General features: G+C 43.2%; 1 protein-coding gene and 1 pseudogene across 1 annotated transcript in view; both read right to left on the reverse strand.

The window, feature by feature from the left end:
- KLF12 (KLF transcription factor 12) overlaps nt 1-14,135 on the reverse strand; it is a 362,353-nt gene that overhangs the window by 4,065 nt on the left and 344,153 nt on the right. The gene's annotated exons all lie outside the window — the stretch shown is intronic.
- Nucleotides 1,589-1,923, reverse strand: LOC144258736 (calmodulin pseudogene; annotated as a pseudogene).

Below are 14,135 nucleotides of genomic sequence, written 5' to 3' on the forward strand. Positions count from 1 at the left end.
TTTTTTAGCACATTAATCGCATACCTCTGGGTGGGGAGGGAGGCATTGGCGGCAAGGGGGCTGAAGCTCCAGCCCAGAGCTCCAAAGGTGGTGGTGTTGGTGGAGGGGACATTGAAGTCCTAGCCCAGAGCTCCGTGGGCAGCCTGAAGCCCCAGCATGCAGCTCCAGAGGCAGCAGGGAGGCTGAAGCCCAAAGCCCAGAGCTCCATGGGCAGCAGGGGGCCTGAAGTCCTAGCTCTGAAGGTGGTAGGAGGAGTGAAGCCCCAGCCCGGAGCGCCATGAGGAGCTGAAGACCCAGCCCAGAGCTCTGTGGGAAGCAGGGGGACTGAAGCCCCAACAGCTTTGTAGGTGGTAGGAGGGCTGAAACCCCAGCCTGGAGTGCCGCGGGCGGTGTGGGGGCTGAAGACTGGAGGCTGGTGCCCTGTGGGAGGCTGAAACCCTGAGCAAGTCTGAAGCCCAGAGCCCCCAGCCCCGAGCTTACATTTGAAAATACAGAAAACGTCAAAAATATTTAAGTAAATGGCATTCTATTATTATTTAACAATGAGATTAAAACTGTGATTAATCAAAATTAATTTTTTTAATCACTTGACAGCCCTAATATATCAATTTCCTGTGCTTTTTGAATCAATGATAAACTGCGTCAATGAGTTCTACAGAGTAATTCCATTGTGGGGGGGAAAAGTCCCAATTTTCAATTTAAACATGTTGCCTTTCAGTGTCATTGGATTTCCTTTGTTCTTATATGATAAGAAAGGATAAGCCAGGATTCCTGGATGGACTTCTCTATCCTATTCATCGTTTTATACACTGGTGTCATGTCCTGTCTTATTTGCCTCTCTACACTAAACAGCCCCAATTTTTTCAATCTCTTGTTGCATGGAAATCTTCCCATGCTTCTCATCCTTTTCACCTTTCTTCTGTGGACCCTTCTTACAACAGTAGTCATAATTTTGAAAGACTGATGATAGTGTACATTTTAAAAATTAGACTGAATGCACTAGAAAATATGCTGTAGGGAATAATATGAATTGGCAGTAAGATGGGCTGCATCACCTAGGTCTTTTCCACCTCTAACTTTTATGATTTGTGAAATAGCCAAATGATAAAATTCTGTTTTTGATAAGAAAAAAATACATAATCAAAACACCTGAAAACTGAGTCTGATTTGAAAGAGAAGAGTTTTAAAACAGGGGACTAAATGCTGCCCTCTTATACCCACGTAACCTAACTGGCTTGAGTAGAGTTGCACAGATTTAACTGAGGCCTAAATTTACCCCAGAGAACATAATCTGTTGTGTAGAATAATGCAACTGAAGTAGGTCTACAACCAGTTTACCTCAGAAGTAGTGGCAGAATCTCCACATGCCCAGCCCCACTAAACTAGAGCAATCGATTGGAATATTTATGCCGTTCTTACTCAGGCAGTACTTTAACTGCTATGAGTGGGAGTATTCCCTGAGTAAGGACCTAAGGATCTAGGCCTTAGAAAGTTAAAAAAAAAACCCAGACAAACATGGACCTAGGTCCTACAAACGTGCATATCCGTAACATTGCTGATCTATATATGCATGTTCTATATGATGTATTCACTTTGCTGTCATCATTTGTACAAATTGTTCGTCATTTACTTGACCATCATCATCTATGTCCGCTTCCCTAATTATCTCATCATCTGCTAGCTTCTCTCCAAAATTTGTCATCACATGATGAAGTTTTGCAGCGGTAATATAAGCATTGACATCCTTATCAAACACACAGAATGCTTCTCTAATGTCTTCTTCACACGCTGTATCTTTCATTTTTCTTGCCTTCGTTGTCAGAAATTCTGGAACATCAATTGTTGCATTGCCATCAGGGCATCTAATTCAAGGATCATATCCTGTAATTCAGCTTCTGTTGGGTTTTGACCAAATGACCACATCACTGCCACCAATTCCTTTGCTGTTATAGCACTATTGCCATTTTTGTCAAATAGTGAAAAGGCTTCTTTGAATGCTCAATCTGCTCTTCTGTCAGTTGATCAGCAAGCCCACAGGCCTCAGCTGAGACAGCATCAAACATACGACTGCAGGAAGATTCCTCTTGGGAATGGTGAGAAGGGGCCAAACGCAGGATTGTTTCCCCTGGCTTACTCATGTGAATAAAGTTACACGTGTGTAAGTGTTTGCAGGATCGGGGCCATATTGAAAATCCATGGCAAAGGCTTACAATTACTTCTCACTGTTTAGGAAGTTATTGCTGCAGTGTAATTGTAACAAAATGCCCAGTGTGGAGTACCTGTGTCATCCAGCAGCAGTGCTTATATCACCATCAAATTAATTCCGAAAGGGAGAGTACAGTCCCACCACACCCACACTGACACAGCGGTTGGGCTGGGATTCACAAATTGACAGTGACAACAGATGACTAAGTTTGGGAGTGACCCCAACAAATGTAAAGTGTTTGAACAGTTCAAGAATCTCTTTACAACAAAATGGCCACTGTAGAATTTGCTGCCTTAGGCACTCCCAGAGGAAGACAACAGATTGTAGAAGCAGTATAAAGGCAAAAAAATGACATCGTTTAAGTTTTATTCAAATTAATTTTAAACAGTAGCGTCAAAAAGTTTTGAATTTTTAATGACAAGCAACAGCACTTAAAGCATTTTCCCTCTTCAAAGTGCTTTATAAACCTATTTTTAAAAATGATTATTGCTTTACAATAATCAGGCTTCATCACAGACAGGGGAGGTCAGTATTATTAAGTGAGTGAGTATTATCTTTATTTTGCAGATAAGGAAACTGAGGCAGAGAGTGACTTTCTCAAGGCCCCAGAAAGAGTGAATGGTAGAATTAAACTTACAGATCTCAGATCCTGATTCCCTGTGCTCAGATCTTCACTCACTTACTCACTTTGATAAGGATTGGTAAGATCTAGGGTACCAATCTAGGGTAAGTGTCTGGTATCCTGCGACTGAAAGCAACCTGACCATTGTTTCAGAGTAGCAGCCATGTTAGTCTGTATCCGCAAAAAGAAAAGGAGTACTTGTGGCACCTTAGAGATTAACCAATTTATTTGAGCATAAGCTTTCGTGAGCTACAGCTCACTTCATCGGATGCATTCAGTGGAAAATACAGTGGAGAGATTTTATATACACAGAGACAATGGGTGTTACCATACACACTGTAATGAGAGTGATCAGGTAAGGTGAGGTATTACCAGCAGGAGAGAAAAAACAACACCACCTTTTGTAGTGATAATCAAGGTGGGCCACACTGGTAGATGATATATGCCATCATGTGCCAGCAATGCCCCTCTGCCATGTACATTGGCCAAACCGGACAGTCTCTACATAAAAGAATAAATGGACACAAATCAGACGTCAAGAATTATAACATTCAAAAACCAGTCAGAGAACACTTCAATCTCTCTGGTCACTTGATTACTGACCTAAAAGTGGCAATTCTTCAACAAAAAAACTTCAAAAACAGACTCCAATGAGAGACTGTTGAATTGGAATTAATTTGCAAACTGGACACCATTAAATTAGGCTTGAATAAAGACTGGGAGTGGATGTGTCATTACACAAAGTCAAACTATTTCCCCATGTTTATTTCCGCCACCTACTATTCCTCACACATTCTTATCAACTGCTGGAAATGGCCTATTTTAATTATCATTACAAAAGGTTGTTTTTTTTTTCTCTCTCCTGCTGGTAATAGCTCACCTTACCTGATCACTCTTGTTACAGTGTGTATGGTAACACTCATTGTTTCATGTTCTCTGTGTATATAAAATCTCCCCCCTGTATTTTCCACTGCATGCATCCGATGAAGTGAGCTATAGCTCACGAAAGCTTATGTTCAAATAAATTTGTTAGTTTCTAAGGTGCCACAAGTACGCCTTTTCTTTTTCCTGACCACTGTGTGATTTCAGAGTAAATAACCATTTATCACGAAGTCCGGTTTGTCCTGGTGGTAAGATAGACTGGAGAGTCTAAGGGGACTGTCTGTGACTTCATGGTAGGATGGTTATAGTGATTCAGGAGTTCACATTTTTTACTGGCTTGGTGAAATCTAATTACAGAACACACCACTAGTTTGGGGTATCTGTCCTGTTTTTGACAGTCTGCCCTGAGGTAGACACTCATGGTTGTGAGCCACTCCAGACAGCATGACAACAGCATCTCTCTTGGACAAGGGGCGTGTGTTTTATATTAGCTGAGCAAGTTTGGGAAACTAAATTATAAGACTGAGATGGAGCATAATCTACCATAACCGATTGGGGCATACGACTTAGTATTCAGGTTCTATTCCTTGTTCTGACACTAACTCAGTGTGTGACCTTGAGAAAGGGAATCAGTTTCTCCATGTGCAAATTGGGATAAAACAGTTTCCCCAATTAAAAGTAAGTATAAAATCTATATCCAATAGAACAGAGGGAATTTCATGATGCTTTTGACAATTCTTAATGCTATTATTTATATTCTCAGTCACTGATAATTCAATTCAAAGTCAATTACTTTTATGTTTCCTTATCTTTACATGTTCCCTCTACATGTAGCTCTTGCTCTCACCTGTATTACTCTGCCCCGGTCTACAGCATGGCTTTTACTTGTTATTATATCCACTGTGTCCCCTCCACTTCACAATCATTCATATTTATTGCCTCCTGTCTTTGTGCATGGTTTCACACTATCCTCTATACATACAATGACCAGCTTGTTCTCATTTGCCAACTCGCCACCCTTCTCTCCTTCAAACTGTCCTAAAAAATCTCTTCTTCTGCCTTGCCCACAAGAAGCCATTCATAATGTGGGGAAATAAATGCACAAAGTTATACCCAACTTACTGTGTCTGTATCAGAAGAATGGAGAGGAGAATAAAACCAAAACCCTGCACCATCACTGCTTTATTTTGACTCTTCAGGTTTTTGACTCACTATGTTGATAGGACCTATATAATACTCTAAGACAGACAGATAGACTTAACTCTTTGGGACAGGGATTTTTTATCTTTTACCTATTGCACAGTGCCAATCACATTGCTGATGCTTAACACATAGTAAACACTAATGTGAGTGACAATAATTATTAAATCAAAGGTAATAATAAAGTTATAAAGGTTTCAAAAGTTTTGCAGAAGAAAATACACTTTTCTAGAGAATTCAAGGTGTTCACAGAATGGAAGTGACAGGTTTCCTTACACATTGTAAGGAGAGTGGTCACTTTAGATAAGCTATTACCAGCAGGAGAGTGAGTTTGTGTGTGTGTGGGGGGGGGGGTGAGAAAACCTGGATTTGTGCTGGAAATGGCCCAACTTGATTATCATACACATTGTAAGGAGAGTGGTCACTTTAGATAAGCTATTACCAGCAGGAGAGTGAGTTTGTGTGTGTGTGTGTGGGGGGGTGTGTATGAGAAAACCTGGATTTGTGCTGGAAATGGCCCAACTTGATTATCATACACATTGTAAGGAGAGTGATCACTTTAGATAAGCTACAACCAGCAGGAGAGTGGGGTGGGAGGAGGTATTTTTTCATGCTTTGTGTGTATATAAGATCTTCTAAACTTTCCACAGTATGCATCCGATGAAGTGAGCTATAGCTCACGAAAGCTTATGCTCAAATAAATTGGTTAGTCTCTAAGGTGCCACAAGTACTCCTTTTCTTTTTGAGAATGGAAGTGGTACTTCTGCCTGGCAATAAATGCAATCTTCTAAAATTTACAAGGGCTTGATCTTGCAACACTCCCAGTAGAATCATAGAATCATAGAATATCAGGGTTGGAAGGGACCCCTGAAGGTCATCTAGTCCAACCCCCTGCTCGAAGCAGGACCAATTCCCAGTTAAATCATCCCAGCCAGGGCTTTGTCAAGCCTGACCTTAAAAACTTCCAAGGAAGGAGATTCCACCACCTCCCTAGGCAACGCATTCCAGTGTTTCACCACCCTCTTAGTGAAAAAGTTTTTCCTAATATCCAATCTAAACCTCCCCCACTGCAACTTGAGGCCATTACTCCTCGTTCTGTCATCTGCTACCATTGAGAACAGTCTAGAGCCATCCTCTTTGGAACCCCCTTTCAGGTAGTTGAAAGCAGCTATCAAATCCCCCCTCATTCTTCTCTTCTGCAGGCTAAACAATCCCAGCTCCCTCAGCCTCTCCTCATAAGTCATGTGTTCTAGACCCCTAATCATTTTTGTTGCCCTTCGCTGGACTCTCTCCAATTTATCCACATCCTTCTTGTAGTGTGGGGCCCAAAACTGGACACAGTACTCCAGATGAGGCCTCACCAATGTCGAATAGAGGGGGACGATCACGTCCCTCGATCTGCTCGCTATGCCCCTACTTATACATCCCAAAATGCCATTGGCCTTCTTGGCAACAAGGGCACACTGCTGACTCATATCCAGCTTCTCGTCCACTGTCACCCCTAGGTCCTTTTCCGCAGAACTGCTGCCTAGCCATTCGGTCCCTAGTCTGTAGCGGTGCATTGGATTCTTCCGTCCTAAGTGCAGGACCCTGTACTTATCCTTATTGAACCTCATCAGATTTCTTTTGGCCCAATCCTCCAATTTGTCTAGGTCCTTCTGTATCCTATCCCTCCCCTCCAGCGTATCTACCACTCCTCCCAGTTTAGTATCGTCCGCAAATTTGCTGAGAGTGCAATCCACACCATCCTCCAGATCATTTATGAAGATATTGAACAAAACCGGCCCCAGGACCGACCCCTGGGGCACTCCACTTGACACCGGCTGCCAACTAGACATGGAGCCATTGATCACTACCCGTTGAGCCCGACAATCTAGCCAGCTTTCTACCCACCCTATAGTGCATTCATCCAGCCCATACTTCCTTAACTTGCTGACAAGAATACTGTGGGAGACCGTGTCAAAAGCTTTGCTAAAGTCAAGAAACAATACATCCACTGCTTTCCCTTCATCCACAGAACCAGTAATCTCATGATAAAAGGCGATTAGATTAGTCAGGCATGACCTTCCCTTGGTGAATCCATGCTGGCTGTTCCTGATCACTTTCCTCTCATGCAAGTACTTCAAGATTGATTCTTTGAGGACCTGCTCCATGATTTTTCCAGGGACTGAGGTAGCATTTGCAGGATCAGATCCCGGCCAGGCAAGTCTCTTCAAGATGTTAAACTACAATACTTATTATATATGTTGTGGTAGCACCTAGGAGCTCTAGCCATGGATCAGGACCCCACTTTGCTAGGTGCTGTACAAACACAGAACAATGAGATGGGCGCTGTCCCAAGTTATTCACAGTCTCATTAAATAGGCCAGTGGCAGACACCACCAATTTGAATGACTAAGTGTACTCACTCTACACACATGCACATCATGCATCATTTGAAAGCTTATTACATCTACTTCAAGATGAGGAATCATGTGGAGCTGTCAAGTGGTGCCATTACCTTAGAAATGGGAATAAACAATGACACCACTAACACATTAAAATGACTACTTTGAAATATTTGCATTCATTTGTTATTTAATGACCCTATCTATTATTTCAAGACATAAAATTTAATTTCTCTGTGACCTCCATGCACCACAACAACAAACTCTAATAATAAATTTGTACAGGTATTACTGAAATGTAACAGCACCGGTGACATTTCCAGTCAACATCATTATCATCACCGTGTTCATCTTTATGATCTCTGTTGAGAGTTACCGCAGTCTTCATTGCCTTGGATGCACACTGTGTGCAGGGAAGATTGTTCCAACTACAGATTCAGTTTCTTGTGCAGTGACACCTACTGGTATAGGCCCAAATATGATCTTGTAGAAGTTAAGGTACCATTGGACCCTAAAGGAACACAGGCGGTAATTTATCATCCTCATTTTGCCATCCATATTGCAATGGTGATCCCGTATCTGGTTCACCTGTGTGCAAAGGCATTTAAATCTTGGCTTGCTCATGATGCTCTTTGGACATGTTCTTCAACTGTCATCACATGGGGGGAGTTTGGCCAGTGACTTGTCCCTTTTGATGGCGAGATTGAAAGGCAAGCGATTCTGGCCTCTGTGGGTCTCCTTTTCTTTCTCGGTCTTGTCATACAGCATGGCTACCAATTTCCTTGCTGCAGAAATTGCAGTTTGTCCATCACTCTCTCCCAATTTTGCAAGATCTCTGAAGTGTTAAGATACCTTTGCTTTGACAACATTAAACACACATTCCTTTCCCCTGCCCCCAAAATCCAATAGGGATGACACAGAGTCATATCCTGTTAATGTGTGTACAGCAGGAAGTGTGCTGCTGAAGTCACGAGTGCGTACATCACAAATTGCACACACAGATATAAAGCGACCCTTGTCAGTTGTGCTGGTAATACCGGTGCCTGTTTCAATCCACATGCTACCTGTGTGTTCCATTTTTGGAAAGTAGTGAACAGCAAGGACCAAAATATCTCTATCAGGTGACCTAATTACTATGATTCCTTTGACACCAAAAGACCCAAAAGCCAGGCTGCACATACAACATTCAGAAGCATCCTTGTGTCCACTTCCTCCTGAGTACTATGCAAGTCTTGGGCTTCTTCAGCACCTCTACTGGTGATGGACTTTGCTATTTCCCCATTGGAAAAGCCTCCAGCAAGGAGTGTTTGTGTTGGGTGTGTTCCTACACCCTCAGGTGCATTTGGAATAATATATTCACAGAGGAATTTTACAAGTGACTTCTTGTTGGACACCACGTTTAGAAACTTTTTCCATGGAGGCACAAGGGCATCCACCAATCATCTAGTATTTCTTGCATCCAACCTTATATCCTGTCCGGCATTGTCTTTCTGCAGTTTTCACAGAGTTACTATTCTCATATCTGTCAAAGACTTCACTTACAGAATTAGCTTTATCAGGTCCTTTCAGGACCTGCCCCTAGTACATCAGAGGTTTGGAATTTGTCTCCAACCATCATTTGTATGACAGCCATGGCATCTCTGATGTACACTGTATGAGGGGGAAGGGTCCCAGAGCCCAGGCTCCAGCTGGAGCTCAAATGTCTACATCACAATTAAACAGCCCTGTAGCCCAAGCCCAGCGAGCCAGAGTCAGCAGACATGTGTCACCAGCAAGTGTTTAATTATAGTGTAGACATACCCATGGGTGTGTGTAAGAGTGGAGGGGTTTTACTGTCCTTTATGCTGCTTTGTGGCTGTGCATCTTGGACTACAATCTGGCCATGAGAATTTGTAAGAACTGTAGTTCTGGAAGGTAAAATATTATGTGATAAATTAGAGAAGATTTTATTCTGCATAACAAAAATCAGTATTTCCTTGTGCCATGCACAGACAAAACCCCTATGCATTTCATATTTACAAAGTCAAGAGGCATTGCTGCAAATATTTTTCATAACCTAGAGACAAGAGCAATCACAGATAAAATTAGACTCACTTTCCTACATCATTCCCAACAAAGTGCTTTGGAGTAAGTGTGGGCACTTTTCCATGTTGGCCCCATATCAGACTTACAATGCAGAATAATTATTCCCTTGCTTTGTGTGTGCTTAAGGTGAATTTAGTACTCACAAACAGCTCCAGATTAATGAAATAATTTAATTGTCTGCAGAGAGGTTGTATGATGAGAATTGGAAGTACTAGCTTTTTGTGATGTGGACTGCTGCCCATGAGGAACTGGACTAAGAGATCCATCTCATTACACCCAGGCTATGGGTGTGTCTACGCTTCAGTAAAAGACCTACAGATGGCCTGGGTCAGCTGACTCAAGTTTGCGGGGCTCAGGCTGCAGGGCTATAAAGCTGCAGTGAAGATGTTCAGACTTGGGCTGAGCCCAGGTTCTGAGACCCTGCGTGGGGGGGAGGGTCCCAAAGCCGGAGTTCCCGCCCGAGCCTGAATGTCTACACTGCAATTTCATAGCCCAGCAGCCTGAGCCCTATCAGTCCAACTCAGCTGACCTGGGCCAGCCGTGGCTGTCACATGAGTCTTTTATCGCAGAGTAGATGTATCCTATCAGGCTATTAGATGCTATCTACCCGGGATGCAGTAGAACTGGGAAGTCAGTCCCCATAGCCCATTGTCAATTTCATGAGTTATCTGATGCCTAATTTTTAAATATTATGGGCCCTATCCTATGACACTGAAGCCACTGACTCTCATAGGAACAGGATCAGGCTCTAGGAGCCCAGTTCAATAAAAGAATTTGGCTATCTTCCATGCTGCAGCAGCCTGAAGAAAGAACCAGAAGCCTACAAGTGGGGACTTCCATGAGATGCACTGGTTTCCACAGTGAAAAACTCTACTGTTTATTGAATTTGGCACTAAATTTTAGAAAGTCTTTCTTAAAAAATAAAAGTGAACCCAAGACAAATATAACTTCCTATTTTATTTAAAATACAGTAATTTATAAATTGGTTTTGTTTATTTAAATTTCCAGTTTTCTAGCCCAGGATATGGGTCTGGTCTTGCAGCCCTTTAAACCCACTGGTATATTCACATGAAGGGCTGCAGGACTGGAGCTAAGGGAGCAGGCAAGACATGCATGGGGGAGGGAGTGGGAAAAGAGATGTGTTAATTTTAGACTAGGCCAAAACTCTACAAAACTAAAACCAAATCCAAACGGATTATCTAAAGGATAATGCTTCCTCTTAATATTTGTCTAAAGAAGGGATTACAAGCCAATAAATATATTTCTGTCATGTACAGCTGGCAAAAGGCATTTACAATTCTTAAAAAAAAAAAACAACAGATAGTAAATGGAGTTTTAAAACCTACAGAGCAAAAATAACTTTTTTGGTACCTCCTATTTCTTAAGTCTGCTCTGAAACGCTGAAAGGAAAATCTGAACAAAGACTAATGACAGGTGTCCTTTCATATTAAAATAATATATGGAGCAACAGTGAGTGAGAGGAATGCAAAGTTTGAAAAAGCACAGACTAAACAAAACACCCATGTATTCACTAGCCCTCTCTCTACTTGGCTGGCATTTCAAACCAGCTGAAAAGGAACAACTTCTGTCATAGGAAATACAGGCACTTTCTCAGGTACACAAATGCATAGCTGAAAAGTTTAGTGTCTCCACATAACGCTGGTGAAGAGCCCAACACTGAAAAATGGCCTTCATTATGTCTAAGGCTATAAGTATTTACTCTCAAATCTGAGTGATGCTATTGATCAATGACACACCCTCACCCTCACCCCCACCCTCCAAGGTTCAGACACCTATTTGACCTTATTGCTCATTGCTATTATATTAATGAAAAATAAAAAAATTAAAAATCTGTAAAGTTAAATATTAACCAGTGTAAATTGAAAATTTCTCCATCAAAGTGCTATAAGATTTACCTGAAATGAAGGCAAAACTTTTGAGCACAGTGTCTCTGACCCAGTGACTTCTTGATGACAACTGACAGAGGGCACAGAGGGTGCACAGGATTTTACAGAGGTCCCCTGTGTCAGATATATGTATAATAATTCATGAAAGGGTGGCTTGTGAGATCTCTGCCAAGAGCCAGTAGCCTATTGCTCCTCACAGTCATTGTGAAATGTATGTACTGATAATATTTAATATTTATTTGTCTGTACTGATAATTATGCTCTTAAGGCAGGTAACCAGGAGGTGACATACCTTGGACAGGTTCCTTTCAAGCAGGGGGTAACAGACGCTTATCTCCCTCTTATAGTCTTATTTGCATAGCGAGCCAGCTGCTGACTGAGAGACTGAAATCTACAAGAAAGGAGTACTCAGGAAAAAACAACCAGCAGGGGGATGTCTTGCTTATGAATAAGGACAATGGATTGTTCTGATATATCTGGGGATGCAAAGACACCCGGGATCTTTCATCAAGGAGGCAAGCTGACATGAATGTCTCATGAATGGATCACAGCCAAGCCGGGCTGTAAATGGCTGGAAGAACTTCGGGTGAGCAGGGCTCTATAAAACAGGAAAGCATCTAGTTAAGTCAGTCTAGGTTCTAGAATGTGTGTTCTGATTTTATTTTATATGTAACCATTTGTTTCCAATACTTCTACTTGCTGTCACTTGTCTCTCTAAACTTGGTTAAATAAACTTTTACTTGCTTTCACTAGAAACATATCTAAATGCTGTGTGTCAAGCAGAACAGTGATCTGATGTGAAACTGTAAGCTGGGAGTACTGCTCCTTTGTAAGCAGCAAAGCTTTGTCCAGTAGACCTGAGGCTGGACACTCCAGGTCAACAGTCAGAGGGCTCAGGGTCTGGAGTGTGCCTATCGCTAACCTGTGTAGAGAGTGGGGCCTGAACAGGCCTAGAAGGGAGTGCTCGTGTTGCCCGGGACTAGTGGACCCACAGCAGACACAGACAAGACTTCCTTGCGCTAAGGGCCAGTGGTAGCAAGGTGCCTCATAGGGTGACCAGGTGTCCGGTTTTCGACCAGAACACACGGTTGAAAAGGGATCCTGGCAGCTCTGGTCAGCAACTGGGCCGTTGACTGTCTGCTTGAGGTAAGCGCCGCTGAGAGCCTGCACCCCACCCCAATCCCCTGCCCCAGCCCTAATCCCCCTCCCATCCTCCGAACCCCTTGGTCCCAGCCCGGAGCATCCTCCCGCACCCCTGACCTCTCATATCCAGCCCCACCCCAGAGCCCGCACCCCAGCCAGAGCCCTCACACCCCCCACACCTCAACCCCCTGCCCCAGCCCAGTGCCCCCTCCTGAACTCTGAACCCCTCATTTCTGGCCCCACCCCGGAACCCACACCCCCAGACCAGAGCCCATGCCTCCTCCCACACCCCAACCCGCTGCCTGAGCCCGGAGCCCCCTCCCATACTCTGAACTCCTCATTTCTGGCCCCACCCCAGAGCCTGCACCCCTAGCTGGAGCCTCACCCCCTCCAGCACCCCAGCCCTAGGAGCCAGCCCCGTGAAAATGAGCGAGTGAGGGTTGGGAGAGCGAGCAATGGGGGGAGGAACAGAGTGAGCAGGGGGTGGGGCCTTGGTGAAAGGGCAGCGTATGGGCAGGGCCTTGGAGGAGGGGCAGGGCATGGGTGTTCTGTTTTGTGCAAGTAGAAAGTTGGCAACCCTAGTGCCTCACAACCCTGGCTACTCTCAGGAACCATCAAAGGGCCACGCCTAAGACCTTACTTTGTGGGAAAAACTCACCAGCTCTGCATGGCTCACACCACATTATCCCTTGGTGTGTGGGGTGGGAAGCTGTGGGCATAAGCCGTGCTTTCCCTGGAACAGATGAGCCAAAGAATCATGGAAAAATCCAGTTTGAATCCTGTATTTTCTGGGCCATGTGTGCAAAAATCAGCTCCATTTCCTGAGCCGTTAGCACCTGTATCAGCCTTGCTACCATTGGCTCCTCAGTGCACTGCTCCATATCCTGATTTTCACATGTACCCCCACATTTGGCCCATTTTGAGTCCTGAGGATTATTTGGGTCTTAAATTCATAAAATATATGAGATTTACATTCTCTCTCACTCTCTCTGTTTAATCAACGTTGCCTGTGAAGATTATAAGCCCTGATAAGCAAAGACCAACTTTGATATAGGTGGAGTGGCTGTTTAAATCAAGATGGAACATTGTATGCTGGCAAGTGTAGTTTTTACAGATCACACCTCTCAGTTAGTTACAGGGGAGAGAAGTTGCCAGCCACATTGTAAACAGCAGTACACAAACTTTGTCCACATTTGAGATAAAGACTCTACCAGTGCAGAAAGGCTGCTAAAGCACATTAGATTTCCAAAGATGCCAATATACAGGATTGCTCCCCTAGACTAGCACAACAACCAACCAGGGAAACCTGCAGCAATATGAACAGTGCCTCTTTTGATATTCCTATATTTCATTATTTATTTCATACATATTAAAACAAAGTTAAGTGAAGCTGCTGTGGGTGAAAAAGAACCTCAGTGTTTCTTCATCTCACAACTCTCTCCATCCCAAAGGCCCCAATACATGTAACATCTCCTCTGCCATGCTATGGCAGCTAGCCTAAACAACCCTGAAGATACTTACATACTTATTTAAATTTGTAAAAGGAGGATAATTTAAAGTCTTGGATTTGTCCTGACAAAAAGAACCCTGCCCAAGTATATAGCTTTTGTCTTAACACTTTAAAAATATCAGCTTCATGTTCCTTGGGACACAGCTAGATTTTAGTTAGAGTTGTTTGGAAAAAAATGTGAAGACGGATGATA

This window comes from Eretmochelys imbricata, chromosome 1, assembly GCF_965152235.1.
Source record: "Eretmochelys imbricata isolate rEreImb1 chromosome 1, rEreImb1.hap1, whole genome shotgun sequence".
NCBI lineage: Eukaryota > Metazoa > Chordata > Testudines > Cheloniidae > Eretmochelys > Eretmochelys imbricata.